This window comes from Salmo trutta, chromosome 15 (assembly GCF_901001165.1).
Source record: "Salmo trutta chromosome 15, fSalTru1.1, whole genome shotgun sequence".
Lineage (NCBI taxonomy): Eukaryota > Metazoa > Chordata > Actinopteri > Salmoniformes > Salmonidae > Salmo > Salmo trutta.
Window position 1 is genome coordinate 52816118 of NC_042971.1, and position 19809 is coordinate 52835926.

Here is a 19809-nt window from a genome sequence, read left to right on the forward strand (position 1 = left end):
GTTACTAGCTTTTGGCATATGGTCTAATGTCATAGTTTAAATTACCATTTATTTATCCAAACCTTTCTATAGGATAAATAGCAATCCACTGTTGTGGGTTTTGACAAACACTTATTGTTCAAAGACACATACTACAAGCTTCTCACAATATAATTATCATATGGAATGTGTGTGTGTGTGTGTGTTCACTGAGCTGTCGTAAAACAAGCATAAAAACACAATGATCATAGGCAGCACTTCTATACAGTTTAAGGGTTGAAATATGTACATTAAAAACTAGCTTGGCTCGAATAAATCGAGTGGCGCCTTATTAGAAGGGATGTTGAAACGGCCTTCCAAGCAGGCCAGGGTTCTGGCACCACTAGAAGGGATGTTGTGGTTGAGTGAGTACAACACAGTGCCATAAAACTCCTGCAGAGTAAAGTCCATATCTCTCTGGGTAACAAGTTACTGATCCCTACTGCGGCCGTTGACCAAATTAACTTGATGAAGTGCTTGAGACGGGGAAACTGGTGCTCAAACTGCCTTCAATTTGTTCCCAGTTAAAAATACATGCCCTTGGTTTGTTTTTAAATTGTGTCTGGCTGGCTGTATTCATACCCTTCGCAAAGAAGGACTCAGACCCTATTCAAAAATCACTCCCCTTGTCATAACTTGCTTCCTACGTTTATTTCTATAGATTGCAATTACAGTAATAAAAAAAAAACAAGGGGTGTTATCTTCAGATGGACTCAAATAAATGTAAAGATACAGCAGCCAACAATACAGAGAGAGAGGAACAGACTTCAAGACACAAGCAGTGGTATGTACTGGATCTACAAATCAAGTATGTTACAATTACTGTGCTGAGCCTGACTGCACATTCATTTAAACTGCAAATGTTCAATCAAGTGTGATTGTCCAGCCTTTCTGACCCTGAATGAGAAGTCCTCCAACAGTGATAAAGTCAGGCCATTGAGGCCAAGACAGGTCCAAACATGATGGGTGTGCTGGCTGGTTGCCCAAACCCCCAGCTAGAGAAGGAGGGAGGGAAGAAAGGAAGAAGGAAAATCAAGAGAGAGAAAGATCAAGAGATAGAAAGAGAGACTGGAGAGGAAGTATGCTCCCTATGCCAATACTCCTCCTCATACTGTTCCCTTTAACATGACTGAGGCTACAAGGGCCAGACCAGAGCCCTATACTACAAACCAGGTTTGAGGATTTCAACTCAGGATAACTGGTATCACAAAAGTGGCTCACCAGGTACATTTCTGTGGCAACAAATCATTCAGAACTTACCTGCTCCGGGGCAGGCTAACTCAGGGCTAACTCCATTTATCCTAAATGATGAGTCTGAGTCACGAATTGAGGACCAATGAAATCAGATACCCTCCCTCTCACAAAGATTGAGAAAGGACTGATTAAATATTTTATTAATCAAATATTTGTGTAAAAAAAGAGTAATGTTAAAATACCGCTCATATTACACATTTAGTAATGACATCATTTGTTTGCCAAACTGTATGTTCTTCCCACAATTGTATTTTGATATTTTCTAAAGGCAAATTGACAGCCAGAACCAACCATAGATTTTTTATACATAGATGGCAGTTCACATTCAAGTCAAGACTGGCAGTCTTGCAAGTCTACCCATGAGTTTAACAATCAAATTGCCATCCATGGATTCAATGTCTATGGCCACAACGTAACAAGCTGTTCAGAAGCAGCAATATGAGTTGATAGGAGTGGGGAAAGGTGCTTGTGCATTGATAAGCACACCAAAGACGGCATTAACTATAAGAAATAAAATAAAAAACACGGCACTTTAAAAGCCTACTTCACACCATAGCCTGCTGAATTTGCAAGTGAACCTTCATTTTGATTTCAGCACAAATGAAAATGTGGCAATGCCTCACCTATGGATTGATGTTTCAGCACTGTCTCAATGAAGAGTTCGGTGTTCGACTAGCCACGTGTGACAGTTACAAGCCTGCTTGAGTTAATGGCAGATGAACAAGCAATATCCACCGTCGTCGTATGGATGAAGCCTGCCCTGGAATGTGAAGCTAACTGAAGCTGGCTAGCTTTAGAAAAAACTGAGGAGATCTAGCTTCTTCGGGCTAGGGGGCAGTATTTTCACGTCCGGATGAAAAACATGCCCAAAGTAAACTGCCCAGAAGCTAGGATATGCATATGCATGGTAGTATTGGATAGAAAACACTCTAAAGTTTCTAAAACTGTTAAAATAATGTCTGTGAGTATAACAGAACTGATTTGGCAGGTCGAAACCCCGAGCACAATCCATCCAGGGAATTTTTTTTTTTGTTGGGGGGGGTCATTGTGTTTTCCAATGGGAAACCTGATTTATTAGGGCCCAGATTGCAGTTCCTATGGCTTCCACTAGATGTCAACAGTCTTTAGAAATTATTTGATGTTTTTCTTTTGAGAAATGAAGAAGTAGTCCTATTACTTCCATGTGTCACTCAGATGGACTCAAGTCTTTTGGTGCGCGCTCCTCGTTATTTTTCTCCTGTATTGGAAACAGTTTATTCTGTCTTAAATTTGATCAATTATTTACATTTTAAGGTACCTGAGGTTGGATTAGAAACGTTGTTTGAAATGTTTGGACCAAGTTTACAGGTAACTTATTAGATACTTTGTAGTCATGTTGGGCGAGTTGGAACCGGTGTATTTCTGAATCAAACGCGCCAAATAAATAGACATTTTGGGGATATAAAGAAGGAATTTATCGAACAAAACGACCATTCATTGTGTCACTGAGACATTCGGGATTGCAAAAAGATAAAAGGTAAGGCAATTATTATATCGCTATTTCTGACTTTCGTGTCGCACCTGCCTGGTTGAAAAATGGTTTTCATGTCTTTGTATGCGGGGCGCTGTCCTCGGATAATTGTATGGTGTGCTTTCGCCGTAAAGAAATCTGACACAGCGGCTGGATTAACAAGAAGTTAAGCTTTATTTTGATGTATTACACTTGTATTTATATGAATGTTAAATATTTATATTTCTGTAGTTTCAATTTGGCGCTCTGCAATTTCACCGGATGTTGTCAAATCTATCCCGCTAACGGGATTCGAGCATTACGGGATCCCTAAGAGGCTAGCTTGCTTCGTAGTTTACCACTCAGGTATGTGATGTTGGGAGATAACATTTATACACAGCCTGACAGCTTTGTTTGGGTTCCTTTGCAGAGCACAGGTAAAACAGGTAGGTAACACAGGTAAGCTTCAGTCTGGCTGGGCCCAGTCCAGAAACACAGCAAGGAAGCATCTCTCCAAACAATGGCTGCCTTTGTTTCTCCTCACAGCTGCTTCTCTGAACTGACACTTTTTTCTAGTCTTTCTCTCTCCCTCTTCCTTTTATTCCTCCTTCTGTACTTCCCCAGCTCTCCCTAAACCCTCCATTGCTCATCAGAAGCTCTCAGGGGGAGGCGGGGGAGAAATGGAGGCATCAAACTTAGCGACGTCTGATATGTTTGCCTCAGTAAAATGTATTATGGTGATTGACTTGATCCCGTCGTGTCTCTTCCTTGATGGGCTCCCTGATGTGTCCAAGTAGAGGCTCAGGTATGGGAGGTCTATAAGGTACTGTAGGTGTGGCCCAGACACAGCTAGGCATGGTGGAGATGTTTCCCCTCCGTAGGGGCCCAGGTATGGGATGTATACTGTATATGAGGTAGCAAGTTCCAGACACAGCTGGACATGGTGTTGGTTTGTTTAATGTTATTTCTCCTCTTTAGAGGCTCAGGTATGGGAGGTCTATGATGTACGCATGTGAGGCTTGGACACACACAGCCAGCCAGCCAGCCAGCCAGCCATGCATGGTGTTGGTATGTTTTTCCTCTATTGGGTCTCAGGTAGAGGAGGTATTTGAGGTTTGTGAGACTCAAACACAGCTTAGCATGGTGTTGCTATGTTTCCTCTCTCCATCCAGCAGAGAGACTGTCAGAGCTGATTCCAGAGCAGGTCCTCACAGCGGAGGTGGCAGACAGGAGCAGCCTGGATCTCTGTTGGAGGCCTCTGAAAACCGTCGCCTGCCCAGTGCCACGTCTCAGTGTGTCTCAAAACCATCTCTCTGTGTCAGAGATGGGCTGGCAGGCTCATTTCCTGGAAGAGCTTGTTTTGTGGAGCCGGGCTGAGTGGACTCAAACATATGGAGTTAGGGCACGATCAGGTCACATTGGCTCAAGATGAAGGAACTCCAGTCCATCTTAAAATATGGAGACCAGGAGACTATGTTCAATGAACAGTATAATGTTTGCTGATCATGTTAACCATGTAGAAAAATGTAATGATCAATCAGAATGCATTGTTTAGTAATTAAGGACTTAGTCATGTCCAGTTCAGCGAGAGCAGGTACCACAACTTGATGGCATCATCTTAACTGGCAAAACAACTCTGGGCCTGCTAGCTGTTGATACGGTAACTACACAAGCTCTGCTTTATCAACACAAAGATCTGGATGGAGACAGGCCATAGGCTATATATATTCTACTGGGAGGGGAGACACACTTCTGACGGAGTGATCATTTGCTGCTTGTCTTGACACGCTGCCATTTGAAAAACAAGAGACATCTCCAAGGCAACAGCCAAACCATGGCGTGGCTGGCAGCTCCCCGTGCCAATAAAGGAGAGGGGAAACGATGGCAGGAGAGAGGCCAGATAAAGGATTGAAGCCAGAGAGGAGGGGAACGAAGGGAGGGAAGAGACCCAGCCAGCAACACCTGTTCATTCAATCCTGGGGGCTCAGCACATTCCACACAAAGCCCTACAATACTGCTACACTGACACGTTTGTTTCCCTCATTAACACACAGGTAAACTACCTACTCTGGCTGCCTCCATCCGCCTGCCTGTAGAGATGACAGTATCAATGAAGTCGAAAAACACTATTCTTGACCAGACTGGTTGACTTGGCAGCCACCTGCATTGAGAGTCATAAGATAAAATTAGACAACGTGAAAACATTTTAACCCCTTAGAATCGTGGAAATTGGCCTATATGGATAGGGCCAAATTGAAATGTTTCTAACAGAAGCACTACAGTTGTGACCAAATAATTCCTTATTTCTTGTAAAATAAGTTGAAATTTAAACAAAAGTTTTGGTCTCCACTCCTTGTTATTGGATTTTTAACATTGCAGAAACAATTATATTTTTGTAAACTTAAGTTTACAATAAAAAAATAATAAAAAAACGGAATGGATAAAATGATTGGCACCCCTGAGCCAGTACTTGCTTGCACAACCTTTGACCAAGATAACTGCCAACAAATTCTTCTTGTAGCCATCAATGAGCTTGCTGCACCTTTCTGGCAATGTGGACCACTCTTCAGCAGCAAAATGCACTAATTCGTCAATGATAGAGGGGTGCTCTCCACCAACGGCTGTTCTTTGAGAATAGTGCGGAACACGCACTTGAATACACTCATGACTCTACGTGGCCGTTTTACGGGCTCCTGACCAATCACACTTTTTTGTGGTGTTTCGCATTGATCTGAAATTTTTGTACACAATGATTCCGCCATTGTTCCCTATGATTGAAAAGAGCGATTCCTATGATCAGAAGCGCAATCACTAACCTTGATTTGGATTAAGAATTCTACTTCCATGACTCTGCCGCGCAGGACATACTGCTCACCCGGAACCAGGGCCTAATCCACGACACTTGGTAGAGGAAAAGACGCCGCTATAGAGGCTGATGTGCGGGGAGCCTGATGTAACTACGGTGACGTGTAGCTAAATCTCCTCCATCCTATTGCAGAACAAACTAGACAAGTTCCGCTCGAGACTATCCTATCAACGTGACCTGAAGAACTATCAAATCCTATGCATCACGGAGTGGTGGCTGAATGAGGACATGGTTAATGTAAATCTAGAAGTTTTTTTCTAGGCATCGGCAGGACAGATCATCAGCGCCTCGTAAACTCAAGGGCGGGGGAATGTGTCTCTGTTAACAACAGCAGCTGCGCAATCTCTAATATTAAGGAAGTCTCGAGGTTCTGCTCACCCGAGTTAGAATACCTCATGAAAAACTGTAGACCATACTATTTTTCGTAGCTGTCCATTTACCGCCACAAACCGATGCTGGCACCAAGACCGCACTCAGCGAGCTATATATGGCCATAATCCAACAAGAAAATGCTCATCCAGAGGCAGCGCTCCTATTGGCTGGTGATTTAAATGCAGGAAAACTGAAGTCTGGTTTACCTCATTTCTACCAGCATGTCACACGTGCAACTAGAGGGAAATAAACTCTAGATCACCTTAAATCCAATAGTAAGGTGTGGGGACCAAAATAGTTTTAAAATTGTTATTAATTTTAGAACATTTGCCATTGAGGAACTGAAGCAAGCACTCCTGTAGTAATCCAAAAACATTCCATTATAAATCGCAATCTGGGTCAGGCGGGCACATTTTAAAGCGTATTCTACTGCCAACATGGCTAGCTAAGTTATACAATACAATCTTACAGTGTCAGGCTTTCAAAAGGCACTTAAGACAAACAGAGTGTAATTTTGGTGTGCATAGAATGGTCATGAATGCATTCAAGTGCGTGTTCCGCGTCTAATTTTCTTCACAATACGACAAACAGAAACTCATTGTGTTCAGGACAACCCAGGGTATAACTCATGCCATCTTGTAACAGTGGATCAAACATGGAGGTCATAATTGTTGATATTGTAAATTACAGGAGTTTTCAAATATGGAAATGTGAAGCGCACATTTAGACTTATGGGTGTGGTTTGGTTGTACAATATCAAAACAATATTTATTATAATCCTCAACATCTCCTCTTGATTTAAAGCATTGTCCTCACTCCGAGAACAACAAATGTGTAAAAGTAGCCCAGAGGGCTTCCACTTGATAGCACAGCCAGAAGTCAAAATTGGCTAAGGTTAGGCATAAGGTTAGCAGTGTGGTTAAGGTAAAAACACTAAATCACAAAATCACATAGAATTAGGTGGGGTTTATTACTTCGTGGCTGTGGTAACTAGTGACGACACAATTAGTGGGCGGGATGGGGACACGTTTATAATGACTGTCAGTTAAAACTTCTACAGGCTGTGAAGCAGAGAACCTTACCAATTTAGGCGATTATCAATGACACAATCTGCCATATACACGGGATGACAGGGTGTGTGAGTGGAAATGGTTAATTCTATATTACTTTACAAGAAATAGACATGTAACCTAAAGCCTCATATATAGACTAGCTACATATAAAGAGTGTATAGCGTAGTAACTACACATAATCTTATTTCAAGAAGTGGCAAACTGTCACGAACAGCCTCAAAGATTTACCAGAGGGGTGTACTACAAAGCAGCATCAATGAGTTAGACAGCTAACTTGCTTCAATGTTCCAAAATAACTTAACATTTTTAAGAAAAATTAAAATGGGCATGGATTGATTCGATTGTTTCAACAAACAACCAACATTCAAGTCTAAGTTAATGAATGAACCAGAAACTATTTTTATATCTCTGAATGTTAATCAAAGTTAGCTGGCTAACTCTCTGAATGTTAATCAAAGTTAGCTGGCTAACTCTCTGAATGTTAATCAAAGTTAGCTGGCTAACTCTCTGAATGTTAATCAAAGTTAGCTGGCTAACTCATTGATACTGCTTTGTAGTATACCCCTCAGCTAATGATTGAGAGTGAGCCTGAGTGGAGGTGTACAGTTAAAAATAGCAGAAACACCACAAGGTGTGCCCTAGTTTCAGCCTGCCCAATGTGAGGTCTCAGTGGGTATTCATTCAGCCAGATGAAGAATAACACTTCATTGAATAACATATTAGTGAATACAGTGGCCTTGTGTTAGCAGGACCATCCCAGCCTCTCCCTCACACACACACACACACACACACACACACACACACACACACACACACACACACACACACACACACACACACACACACACACACTTAATGAGACCAGGCTTTGAAGAGACGCCAGAGTGCGCTGACTCTCTCCGACTGCCTACCCCTCCCGCCATCAGCCGGGGGGGAGAGTCGAGAGACAGACACCCATCCATCCATCCTCTCCTACTCCACCCCACCCCTCCTTCTTCCCACCTTCCCAACCGGAGGACAATGCCAGCCATTCAGCAGCACCTTTCCTGGAACTCGGACTGTCCTCCCACAACACCATAAGGAGGAGTAGTGAGGAGAAGGAGGAAGAGTGAGTGAGGAGATCAGATGTGGTCAGACAGACAGGCAGACAGACAGAGACAGCCAGTTAGACGTTTGGCTAGGACCAACCTATATACATTAAACTTCCTCCCTCTCCTCTCCTTTTCTGAGCAGAGTGAAGAAGGAACAGGTCCTTGTCACTCCTCTCCGCTGGGTCGGGCGGCTCTCAGCCTCTCAGGGGCTGCCAGCAATTGTCGCTCATTCAGACAATTCAAATAAGCGAAACCTAGGGTGCTGTGGATGATTTACTTTTCATAAAGAAAGCACACAAAGTGACTGGCTACGGTCCAGCCAGCTGCTCTCGCTGTCTCTGCTGCATCAGAGGGCTCAGCCGGCAGCGTTTAACCCTCCAGCGGCCAGAAGGAACCCTCAGCTTAGACAGACAGACAGAGACACAGAGGGAGGGATTCCACTGCCTCAGAGCAGCAGTCTAAGCCAGGTCTCTGGTATACCATAGAGAGTGGGAAGACAACAACATCTAAACATTTTCTGGACTAGACTGAAGCACCAGGCCAGGGCTGGAATCTAGCCAAATGAAAACACACTACTATGACTGCCATAGAGAATTGTATGAATGTGCTGGAATAACAAGGTGTCTGGGTGGACTGACTGACTCCCCTCAGGGGGGTTGGAGGGGGACCCTTCATGGCTTGGTTCACAGCCAAGCAGTACAGTGAGACGGAGAGGGGGGGATCTTACCGCAGCACCAGCACAGGCAGGAATCTGCATGACCGTGCAGAGAAGGAAAGAAGCAATGTGGATCCCTCTGCTACCAAGTAGGCTAAATTCCCCACAGGTTCTTCATTCCATTCAGCAAATCAAACACAAAGAGTGCTAAACACGCACATCTGTTTCCAGAGAGAGAGAGAGCCCCATGCTGAGTAGACATGCTAGGTCAGGCCAGCTGAGATGTGTAGACAGACAGACTGTCAGGAGGGGGTCAGGAACTGGATTACCTCTAGTGGTTCTCAACTAGAGAACAGAGTGCAGTGCTTCCTGACCCCCATGACCTTTCGCTGAGAGTCCGCTGGGTTATGACCAATCACAACAGACAGGTGCAGCCAATTAGCCACACTGTGTCACCGGTGTGTGTGTGTCGAGGGTAAGGCCACTTGGGCTTGGATAATTGGTGTCGTGTCCCAGTTAAAGGGTAACTCCACCACTTTCAACCTAATTTTCATCATCTCCAGCACTATACCAGTGTCTACATGTGAAAACACCACATTTCTATGATCTGTGGTTAAAAAGCTAAGGTCCTAAAAAATGTTTATCTGTGACATCACAGGGTAGAATTAAAAGAATTTAAAACCTGCCACAAGTTTCCAGCCAGATGGGAGGGTTTTTCTTTGCTCTCTACGTCATTATGAATCTCATAGTGTTTCAAAATCACTGTTTAAAATATATCTTAACTTGATGTTGTTAGGAATAATGTTTTAACATTATATATTTTTTTAATGGGTATTATTATGGAGTTGGTTCCCCCTTTGCTGCTATAACAGCCTCCACTCTTCTGGGAAGGCTTTCCACTAGATTTTGGAATATTACTGCAGAAACTTGGTTCCATTCAGCCACAAGAGGATTAGTGAGGTCTTGCACTGATGTTGGGCGATTAAGCCTGGATCGCAGTCGGCGTTCAAATTCATCCCAAAGGTGTTTGATGGGGGTGAGGTCATGACTCTGTGCAGGCCAGTCAAGTTCTTCCACACTACCCTGGACAAACCATTTCTGTATTTCTTTTAAATTTCACCTTTATTTAACCAGGTAGGCCAGTTGACAAGTTCTCATTTACAACTGGGACCTGGCCAAGATAAAGCAAAACATGGGATAAACAATCATACAGTATACAATAGAAAAATCTGTATACAGTGTGTGCAAATGAAGTAAGGAGGTAAGGCAATAAATAGGCCAATAGTGGCGAAGTAATTACAATTTAGCAATTTACACTGGAGTGATATGTGCAGATGAGGATGTGCAAGTAGAAATACTGGTGTGTAAAAGAGCAGAAAAACAAAAACAAATATGGGGATGAGATAGGTAGTTGGTTGGATGGGCTATTTACAGATGAGCTGTGTACAGCTGCAGCGATCGGTAAGCTGCTCTGACAGCTGACGCTTAAAGTTAGTGAGGGAGATATAAGTCTCCAACTTCAGTGATTTTTGCAATTCGTTCCAGTCATTGGCAGCAGAGAACTGGAAGGAAAGGCAGCCAAAGCAGGGGATGAATTTGGGGATGACCAGTGAAATATACCTGCTGGAGTGTGCTAGGGGTGGGTGTTGCTATGGTGACCAGTGAGCTGAGATAAGGCGGAGCTTTACCTAACAAAGACCTATAGATGACCTGGGTTTGGGGTTTGGCAACGAATATGTAGCGAGGACCAGCCAACGAGAGCATACAGGTCGCAGTGGTGGGTAGTATATGGGGCTTTGGTGACAAAACGGATGGCACTGTGATAGACTGCATCCAATTTGCTGAGTAGAGTGGTGGAGGCTATTTTGTAAATGACATCGCTGAAGTCAAGGATCGGTAGGATAGTCAGTATTACGAGGGTATGTTTGGCAGCATGAGTGAAGGAGGCTTTGTTGCGAAACAGGAAGCCGATTCTAGATTTAACTTTGGATTGGAGATGCTTAATGTGAGTCTGGAAGGAGAGTTTACAGTCTAACCAGACACCTAGGTATTTGTAGTTGTCCACAAAGTCAGAACCGTCCAGAGTAGTGATGCTAATCGAGCGGGCGGGTGCGGGCAGCGATCGGTTGAAGAGCATGCATTTGGTTTTACTAGCATTTAAGAGCAGTTGGAGGCCACGGAAGGAGTGTTGTATGGCGTTGAAGCTTGTTTGGAGGTTTGTTAACACAGTATCCAAAGAAGGGCCAGATGTATACAGAATGGTGTCGTCTGCATAGAGGTGGATCAAAGAATCACCCGCAGCAAGAGCGACATCATTGATATATACAAAGAAAAGAGTCGGCCCGAAAATGTAACCCTGTGGCACCCCCATAGAGACTGCCAGAGGTCCGCACAACAGGCCCTCAGATTGACACACTGAACTCTGAGAAGTAGTTAGTGAACCAGGCGAGGCAGTCATTAGAGAAACCAAGGCTGGTGAGTCTGCCGATAAGAAAACGGTGATGGACAGAGTCGAAAGCCTTGGCCTGGTCGATGAAGATGGCTGCACAGTACTGTCTTTTATCGATGCGGTTATGATATCGTTTAGGACCTTGAGCGTGGCTGAGGTGCACCCGTGACCAGCTCGGAAACCAGATTGCCGGTGATCTGTTTGTTCACTTGGCTTTCGAAGACTTTAGAAAGGCAGGGCAGGATGGATATAGGTCTGTAACAGTTTGGGTCTAGAGTGTCTCCCCCTTTGAAGAGGGGGATGACCGCGGCCGCTTTCCAATCTTTAGGGATCTCAGACGATACGAAAGAGAGGTTGAACAGACTAGTAATAGGGGTTGCAACAAACTCGTCATTAAGCTCGAGACCCTGGGTCTTAACCCCGCCCTGTGCAACTGGGCCCTGGACTTCCTGACGGGCCGCCCCCAGGTGGTGAGGGTAGGTAACAACATCTCCACCCCGCTGATCCTCAACACTGGGTCCCAACAAGGGTGCGTTCTCAGCCCTCTCCTGTACTCCCTGTTCACCCACGACTGTGTGGCCATGCACACCTCCAACTCAATCATCAAGTTTGCAGACGACACTACAGTGGTAGGCTTGATTACCAACAACGACGAGACGGCCTACAGGGAGGAGGTGAGGGCACTCGGAGTGTGGTGTCAGGAAAATAATCTCACACTCAATGTCAACAAAACAAAGGAGATGATCGTGGACTTCAGGAAACAGCACAGGGAGCAGCCCCCTATCTACATTGACGGGACAGTAGTGGAGAGGGTGGAGAGTTAAGTTACTCGGCGTACACATCACAGACAAACTGAAATAGTCCACCCACACAGACAGCGTGGTGTGGTGAAGAAGGCGTGGTGAAGAAGGCGCAGCAACCTCAGGAGGCTAAAGAAATTTGGCTTGTCACCAAAAACACTCAAACTTTTACAGATGCACAATCGAGAGCATCCTGTCGGGCTGTATCACCGCCTGGTACGGCAACTGCTCCGCCCTCAACAGCAAGGCTCTCCAGAGGGTAGTGAGGTCTGCACAATGCATGTTGTGCAAACTACCTGCCCCCCAGGACACCTACACCACCCGATGTCACAGGAAGGCCAAAAAGATCATCAAGGACAACAACCACCCGAGCCACTGCCTGTTCACCCCGCTAACATCCAGAAGGCGAGGTCAGTACAGGTGCATCAAATCGGGGACCGAGACTGAAAAATAGTTTCTATCTCAAGGCCATCAGAATGTTAAACAGCCATCACTAATATTGAGTGGCTGCTGCCAACATACTGACTCAACTCCAGCCACTTTAATAATGGAAAAATTGATGTAATCAATTTATCACTAGCCACTTTATATAATGTTTACATACCCTACATTACTCATCCCATATGTATATACTGTACGCTATACCATCTACTGCATCTTGCCATCTTGATGTAATGTATCACTAGCCACTTTAAACAATGCCGCTTTATATGTTTCATACCCTACATTACTCATCTCATATGTATATACTGTACTCTTACCATCTACTGCATCTTGCCTATGCCGTTCGGCTATCACTCATTTATATGTACATATTCGTATTCATTCCTTTACACTTCTGTGTATAAGGTAGTTGTTGTGGAATTGTTAGGTTATATTACTTGTTAGATATTACTGCATGGTCGGAACTAGAAGCACAAGCATTTCGCTACACTTGCATTAACATCTGCTAATGTGACAAATAAACTTGATTTGAACAATGGAGGCGGATAATTTTAGGAAGAGAGGGTCTCGATTGTCTAGCCCAGCTGATTTGTAGGGATCCAGATTTTGCAGCTCTTTCAGAACATCAGCTGTCTGGATTTGGGTTAATGAGAAGGGGGGGGGGGGCGCAGAGCTGTTTGCTGGGATAGGGGTAGCCAGGTGGAAAGCATGGCCAGCCGTAGAGAAATGCTTATTGAAATTCTCAATTATCGTGGATTTATCAGTGGTGACAGTGTTTCCTAGTCTCAGTGCAGTGGGCAGCTAGGAGAAGGTACTCTTATTCTCCATTTGCATACCGCAGCATGCAAATTGCTGTTTGAAACAGCTAGCTTTTGCTTTCCTAACTGACTGTGTGTATTGGTTCCTGACTTCCCTGAAAAGTTGCATATCGCGGTGACTATTCGAAGCTAATGCAGTACGCCACAGGGTGTTTTTGTGCTGGTCAAAGTCTGGAGTGAACCAAGGGCTGTATCTGTTCTTAGTTCTACATTTTTTGAAAGGGGCATGCTTATTTAAGATGGTGAGGAACGCACTTTTAAAGAACAACCGGGCATCCTCGACTGACGGGATGAGGTCAATATCCTTCCAGGATACCCGGGCCAGGTCAATTAGAAAGGCCTGCTCGCAGAAGTGTTTTAGGGAGCGTTTGACAGTGATGAGGGGTGGTCATTTGACCGCAGACCCATAACGGACGCAGGCAATGAGGCAGTGATCGCTGAAATCCTGGTTGAAAACAGCAGATGTGTATTTAGAGGGCAAGTTGGTCAGGATGATATCTATAAGGGTGCCCATGTTTACGGATTTTGGGTTGTACCTGGTAGGTTCCTTGATAATTTGTGTGAGATTGAGGGCATCTAGCTTAGATTGTAGGACGGTCGGGGTGTTAAGCATATCCCAATTTAGGTCACCTTGCAGTACGAACTCTGACGATAGATGAGGGGCAATCAATTCACATATGGTGTCCAGGGCACAGCTGGGAGCTGAGGGGGGTCTATAACAAGCGGCAACAGTGAGGGACTTATGTCTGGAGAGATGGATCTTAAGAAGTAGAAGCTCGAACTGTTTGGGCATAGACCTGGATAGTATGACAGAACTCTGCAGGCTATCGCTACAGTAGATTACAACTCTGCCCCCTTTAGCAGTTCTGTCTTGATGGAAAATGTTGTAATTGGGGATGGAAATTTCAGAATTCTTGGTGGCCTTCCTAAGCCAGGATTCAGACATGGCTAGGACATCAGGGTTGGCGGAGTGTGCTAAAGCAGTGAATAAAGCGAACTTAGGGAGGAGGCTTCTGATGTTAACATGCATGAACCCAAGACTTTTACAGTTGCAGGACTAGGGGCTCCGCAGTAAAATAAAACAATGAGAGCTGCCCTAAACAACAGTATGCAAGGCATATACACACAAGGCCTGAGTTCGAGGTTGGGGCAGACAGATCAACAAAATGAAGTACCGTGTTAATGAACAGTCCAACAGGTATTGGCTGTGTAGCCGAGTGATCATAGGGTCCAATGAGTAGCAATAGATGAAACAGGGCGCTGTTCGGTAGCAGATTACTATGCTAGGCGAGCGGGAGACACGGCGTTCAGGGAGCTAGCAGGCCGGGGCTAGCAGATAGCAGTATGGACCTCGCTTTGTGCATGGGGGCATTGTCATTCAGAAACAGGAAAACTGTGTCCACAAAGTTGGAAGCACAAAATCATCTAGAATGTCATTGTATGCTGTAGTGTTAAGATTTCCCTTCACTGGAGCTAAGGGACCAAGCCCGAACCATGAAAAACAGCACCAGACCAAAAACAGCATTCCTCCACCAAACTTGACAGTTGGCACTACGCATTGGGGCAGGTAGCGTTCTTCTGGCATCCGCCAAACCCAGATTCGTCTGTTGGACTGCCAGAGGGTGAGGCGCGATTCATCACTCCAGAGAATGCGTTTCCACTGCTCCAGAGTCCAATGGTGGCAAGTTTTACACCACTTCAGCAGACGCTTGGCATTGCACATCGTGATCTTAGGCTTGTGTGCGGCTGTGTGCTACAGCACTTGGCGGTCTCTTTCTGTGAGCTTGTGTAGCCTACCACTTCTCGGCTGAGCCGTTGTTGCTCCTAGACGTTTCCACTTCACAAAGACAGCACTTAGTTGACCGGGGCAGAACTTTGACAAACTGCCTTGTTGGAAAGGTGGCATCCTATGATAGTGCCATGTTGAAAGTCACTGAGCTCTTCAGTAAGGCCATTCTACTGCCAATATTCTACTGCCAATATTGCATGGTTGTGTGCTCGATTTTATACACCTGTCAACAACGGGTGTGACTGAAATAGACGAATCCACTGATTTGAAGGGGTGTCCACATACTTTTGTGTATATATAGTGTATGTAGACACTGGTAATGTGCTGGAGATAATGAAAATTAGGGTGAAAAGTGGTGGAATTGCCCTTTAAGTGCGAGTTCCATTGTCTGCAGGGCTGAAGGAATGTCTACTGAAATAACGGTAGACTATCTTGGTGTGTGAATAAAAGTCTAATGACTGTTATTCTTTAACCCTGGAGCTTGATTTAGATGTGGCATTTTACTGCCTGACTGACTGTAAAGTGGTCACCAGGACGACCCAGTAGCTCCCCTAAAAATAAAAAGGTGTACATTGTGTCTTTAGTTGTATGTATGTATGTATGTATGTATGTATGTATGTATGTATGTATGTATGTATGTATGTATGTATGTATGTATGTATGTATGTATGTATGTATGTATGTATGTATGTATCACACACACAACCATTCAAAAGTTTCCGGTCACTTAGAAATGCCCTTGTTTTTGAAAAAAAAAGCTCATTTTTTTGTCCATTAAAATAACATCAAATTGATCAGAAATACAATGTAGACATTGTTAATGTTGTAAATGACTATTGTAGCTGGAACGGCAGATTTTTTTATGGAATATGTTCATAGGCATGCAGAGGCCCATTATCAGCAACCATCACTCCTGTTTTTCAATCCAAGTTTATCCTTTTAAAAAGGCTAATTGATCATAAGAAAACCCTTTCGCAATTATTTTAGCACAGCTGAAAACTGTTGTGCTGATTAAAGAAGTAATAAAACTGGCCTTCTTTAGACTAGTTGAGTCTCTGGAGCATCAGCATTTGTGGGTTCGATAACAGGCTCAAAATGGCCAGAAACAAAGAACTTTCTTCTGAAACTCGTCAGTCTACTGTTGTTATGAGAAATGAAGGCTATTCCATGCGAGAAATTGCCAAGAAACAGAAGATCTCGTACAACGCTGTGTACCACTGCCTTCACAGAACAGCGCAAACTGGCTCTAACCAGAATAGGAGTGGGAGGCCCCGGTGCACAACTGAGCAAGAGGACAAGTACATTACAGTGTCTAGTTTGAGAAACAGACGCTTCACAAGGCCTCAACTGGCAGCTTCATTAAATAGGACCTGCAAAACACCAGTCTCAATGTCAACAGCGACTCAGGGATGCTGGCCTTCTAGGCAGAGTTCCTCTGTCCAGTGTCTGTGTTCTTTTGCCCATCTTAATCTTTTCTTTTTATTGGCCAGTCGGAGATATGGCTTTTTCTTTGCAACTCTGCCTAGAAGGCCAGCATCCCGGAGTCGCCTCTTCACTGTTGACGTTGAAACTGGTGTTTTGTGGGTCCTATTTAATGAAGCTGACAGGTTTTGTGAAGTGCACCAGTCCCTTCTGCAGCAAAGCACCCCCACAACATGATGCTGCTATCCCCGAGCTTCACGGTTGGGATGGTGTTCTTCGGCTTGCAAGCCTCCCCCTTTTTCCTTCAAACATAACGATGGCCATTATGGCCAAACAGTTCTATTTTTGTTTCATCAGACCAGAGGACATTTCTCCAAAAAAGTACGATCTTTGTCCCCATGTGCAGTTGCAAACCGTAGTCTGGCTTTTTTTATGGAGGTTTTGGAGCATTGGCTTCTTCCTTGCTGAGCGGCCTTTCAGGTTATGTCGATATAAGACTTGTTTTACTGTGGATATAGATACTTTTGTACCTGTTTCCTCCAGCATCTTCACAAGGTCCTTTGCTGTTGTTCTGGGATTGATTTGCACTTTTCGCACCAAAGTACGTTCATCTCTAGAAGGCAGAACGCGTCTCCTTCCTGAGTGGTATGACGCCTGCGTGGTCCCATGGTGTTTATACTTGCGTACTATTGTTTGTACAGATGAACGTGGTACCTTCATGCGTTTGGCAATTGCTCCTAAGGATGAACCAGACTTGTGGAGGTCCACAATTTTTTTCTGAGGTCTTGGCTGATTTCTTTTGATTTTCCCATGTTGTCAAGCAGAGGCACCGAGTTTAAAAGTAGGCCTTGAAATACATCCACAGGTACACCTCCAATTGACTCAAATCATGTCAATTAGCCTATCAGAAGCTTCTAAAGCCATGACATCCTTTTCTGTAATTTCCCAAGCTGTTTAAAAGGCACAGTCAACTTAGTCTATGTACACTTCTGACCCACTGGAATTGTGATACAGTGCGATACAGATAAGTGAAATAATCTGTCTGTAAACCATTGTTTAAAAAATTACTTGTGACATGCACAAAGTAGATGTCCTAACCAACTTACTAAAACTATAGTTTGTTAACAAGAAATTTGTGGAGTGGTTGAAAAATAAGTTTTAATGACTCCAACCTAAATGTATGTAAAGTTCCGACATCAACTGTATGCATGCATGCGTGTATATACACTGCTCAAAAAAATAAAGGGAACACTTAAACAACACAATGTAACTCCAAGTCAATCATACTTCTGTGAAATCAAACTGTCCACTTAGGAAGCAACACTGATTGACAATACATTTCACATGCTGTTGTGCAAATGGAATAGACAACAGGTGGAAATTATAGGCAATTAGCAAGACACCCCCAATAAAGGAGAGATTCTACAGGTGGGGACCACAGACCACTTCTCAGTTCCTATGCTTCCTGGCTGATGTTTTGGTCACTTTTGAATGCTGCCGGTGCTTTCACTCTAGTGGTAGCATGAGACGAAGTCTACAACCCACACAAGTGGCTCAGGTAGTGCAGCTCATCCAGGATGGCACATCAACACAAGCTATGGCAAGAAGGTTTGCTGTGTCTGTCAGCGTAGTGTCCAGAGTATGGAGGCGCTACCAGGAGACAGGCCAGTACATCAGGAGACGTGGAGGAGGCCGTAGGAGGGCAACAACCCAGCAGCAGGACCGCAACCTCCGCCTTTGTGCAAGGAGGAGCAGGAGAAGCACTGCCAAAGCCCTGCAAAATGACCTCCAGCAGGCCACAAATGTGCATGTGTCTGCTCAAACGGTCAGAAACAGACTCCATGAGGGTGGTATGAGGGCCCGACGTCCACAGGTGTGGGTTGTGCTTACAGCCCAACACCGTGCAGGACGTTTGGCATTTGCCAGAGAACACCAAGATTGGCAAATTCGACACTGGCGCCCTGTGCTCTTCACAGATGAAAGCAGGTTCACACTGAGCACATGTGACAGACGTGACAGTCTGGAGATGCCGTGGAGAACGTTCTGCTGCCTGCAACATCCTCCAGCATGACCGGTTTGGCGGTGGGTCAGTCATGGTGTGGGGTGGAATTTCTTTGGGGGGCCGCACAGCCCTCCATGTGCTCGCCAGAGGTAGCCTGACTGCCATTAGGTACCGAGATGAGATCCTCAGACCCCTTGTGAGACCATATGCTGGTGCGGTTGGCCCTGGGTTCCTCCTAATGCAAGACAATGCTAGACCTCATGTGGCTGGAGTGTGTCAGCAGTTCCTGCAAGAGGAAGGCATTGATGCTATGGACTGGCCCACCCGTTCCCCAGACCTGAATCCAATTGAGCACATCTGGGACATCATGTCTCGCTCCATCCACCAACGCCACGTTGCACCACAGACTGTCCAGGAGTTGGCGGATGCTTTAGTCCAGGTCTGGGAGGAGATCCCTCAGGAGACCATCTGCCACCTCATCAGGAGCATGCCCAGGCGTTGTAGGGAGGTCATACAGGCACGTGGAGGCCACACACACTACTGAGCCTCATTTTGACTTGTTTTAAGGACATTACATCAAAGTTGGATCAGCCTGTAGTGTGGTTTTCCACTTTAATTTTGAGTGTGACTCCAAATCCAGACCTCCATGGGTTGATAAATTGGATATCCATTGATTATTTTTGTGTGATTTTGTTGTCAGCACATTCAACTATGTAAAGAAAAAAGTATTTAATAAGATGATTTATTTCATTCAGATCTAGGATGTGTTGTTTAAGTGTTCCCTTTATTTTTTTGAGCAGTATATATATATATATATATATATATATATATATATATATATATATATATATATATATATATATATATATATATATATATATATATATATATATAAATACCAGTCAAAAGTTGACACGCCTACTCATAACAGGGTTTTTCTTTATTTGTACTATTTTCTACATTGTAGAATAGTGAAGACATCAAAACTATGAAATAACACATATGAAATTATGTAGTAACCCAAAAAGTGTGAAACAAATATATATTTGAAATTCTTCAAAGTAGCCACCCTTTGCCTTGATGACAGTTGTGCACAATCTTGGCACTCTCGACCAGCTTCATGAGGTTGTCACCTGGAATGCATTTCAATTTATTATTATAATTTGTTTACCTTTATTTAACTAGGCAAGTCAGTTAAGTACAAATTCTTATTTTCAATGACGGCCTAGGAACAGTGGGTTAACTGCCTTGCACAGGGGCAGAACGA

At 44.2% G+C, this 19809-nt stretch overlaps 1 protein-coding gene across 3 annotated transcripts in view; it reads right to left on the minus strand.

Moving 5' to 3' along the window:
* LOC115149325 (spliceosome-associated protein CWC27 homolog) overlaps positions 1 to 19809 on the minus strand; it is a 45212-nt gene that overhangs the window by 15653 nt on the left and 9750 nt on the right. The gene's annotated exons all lie outside the window — the stretch shown is intronic.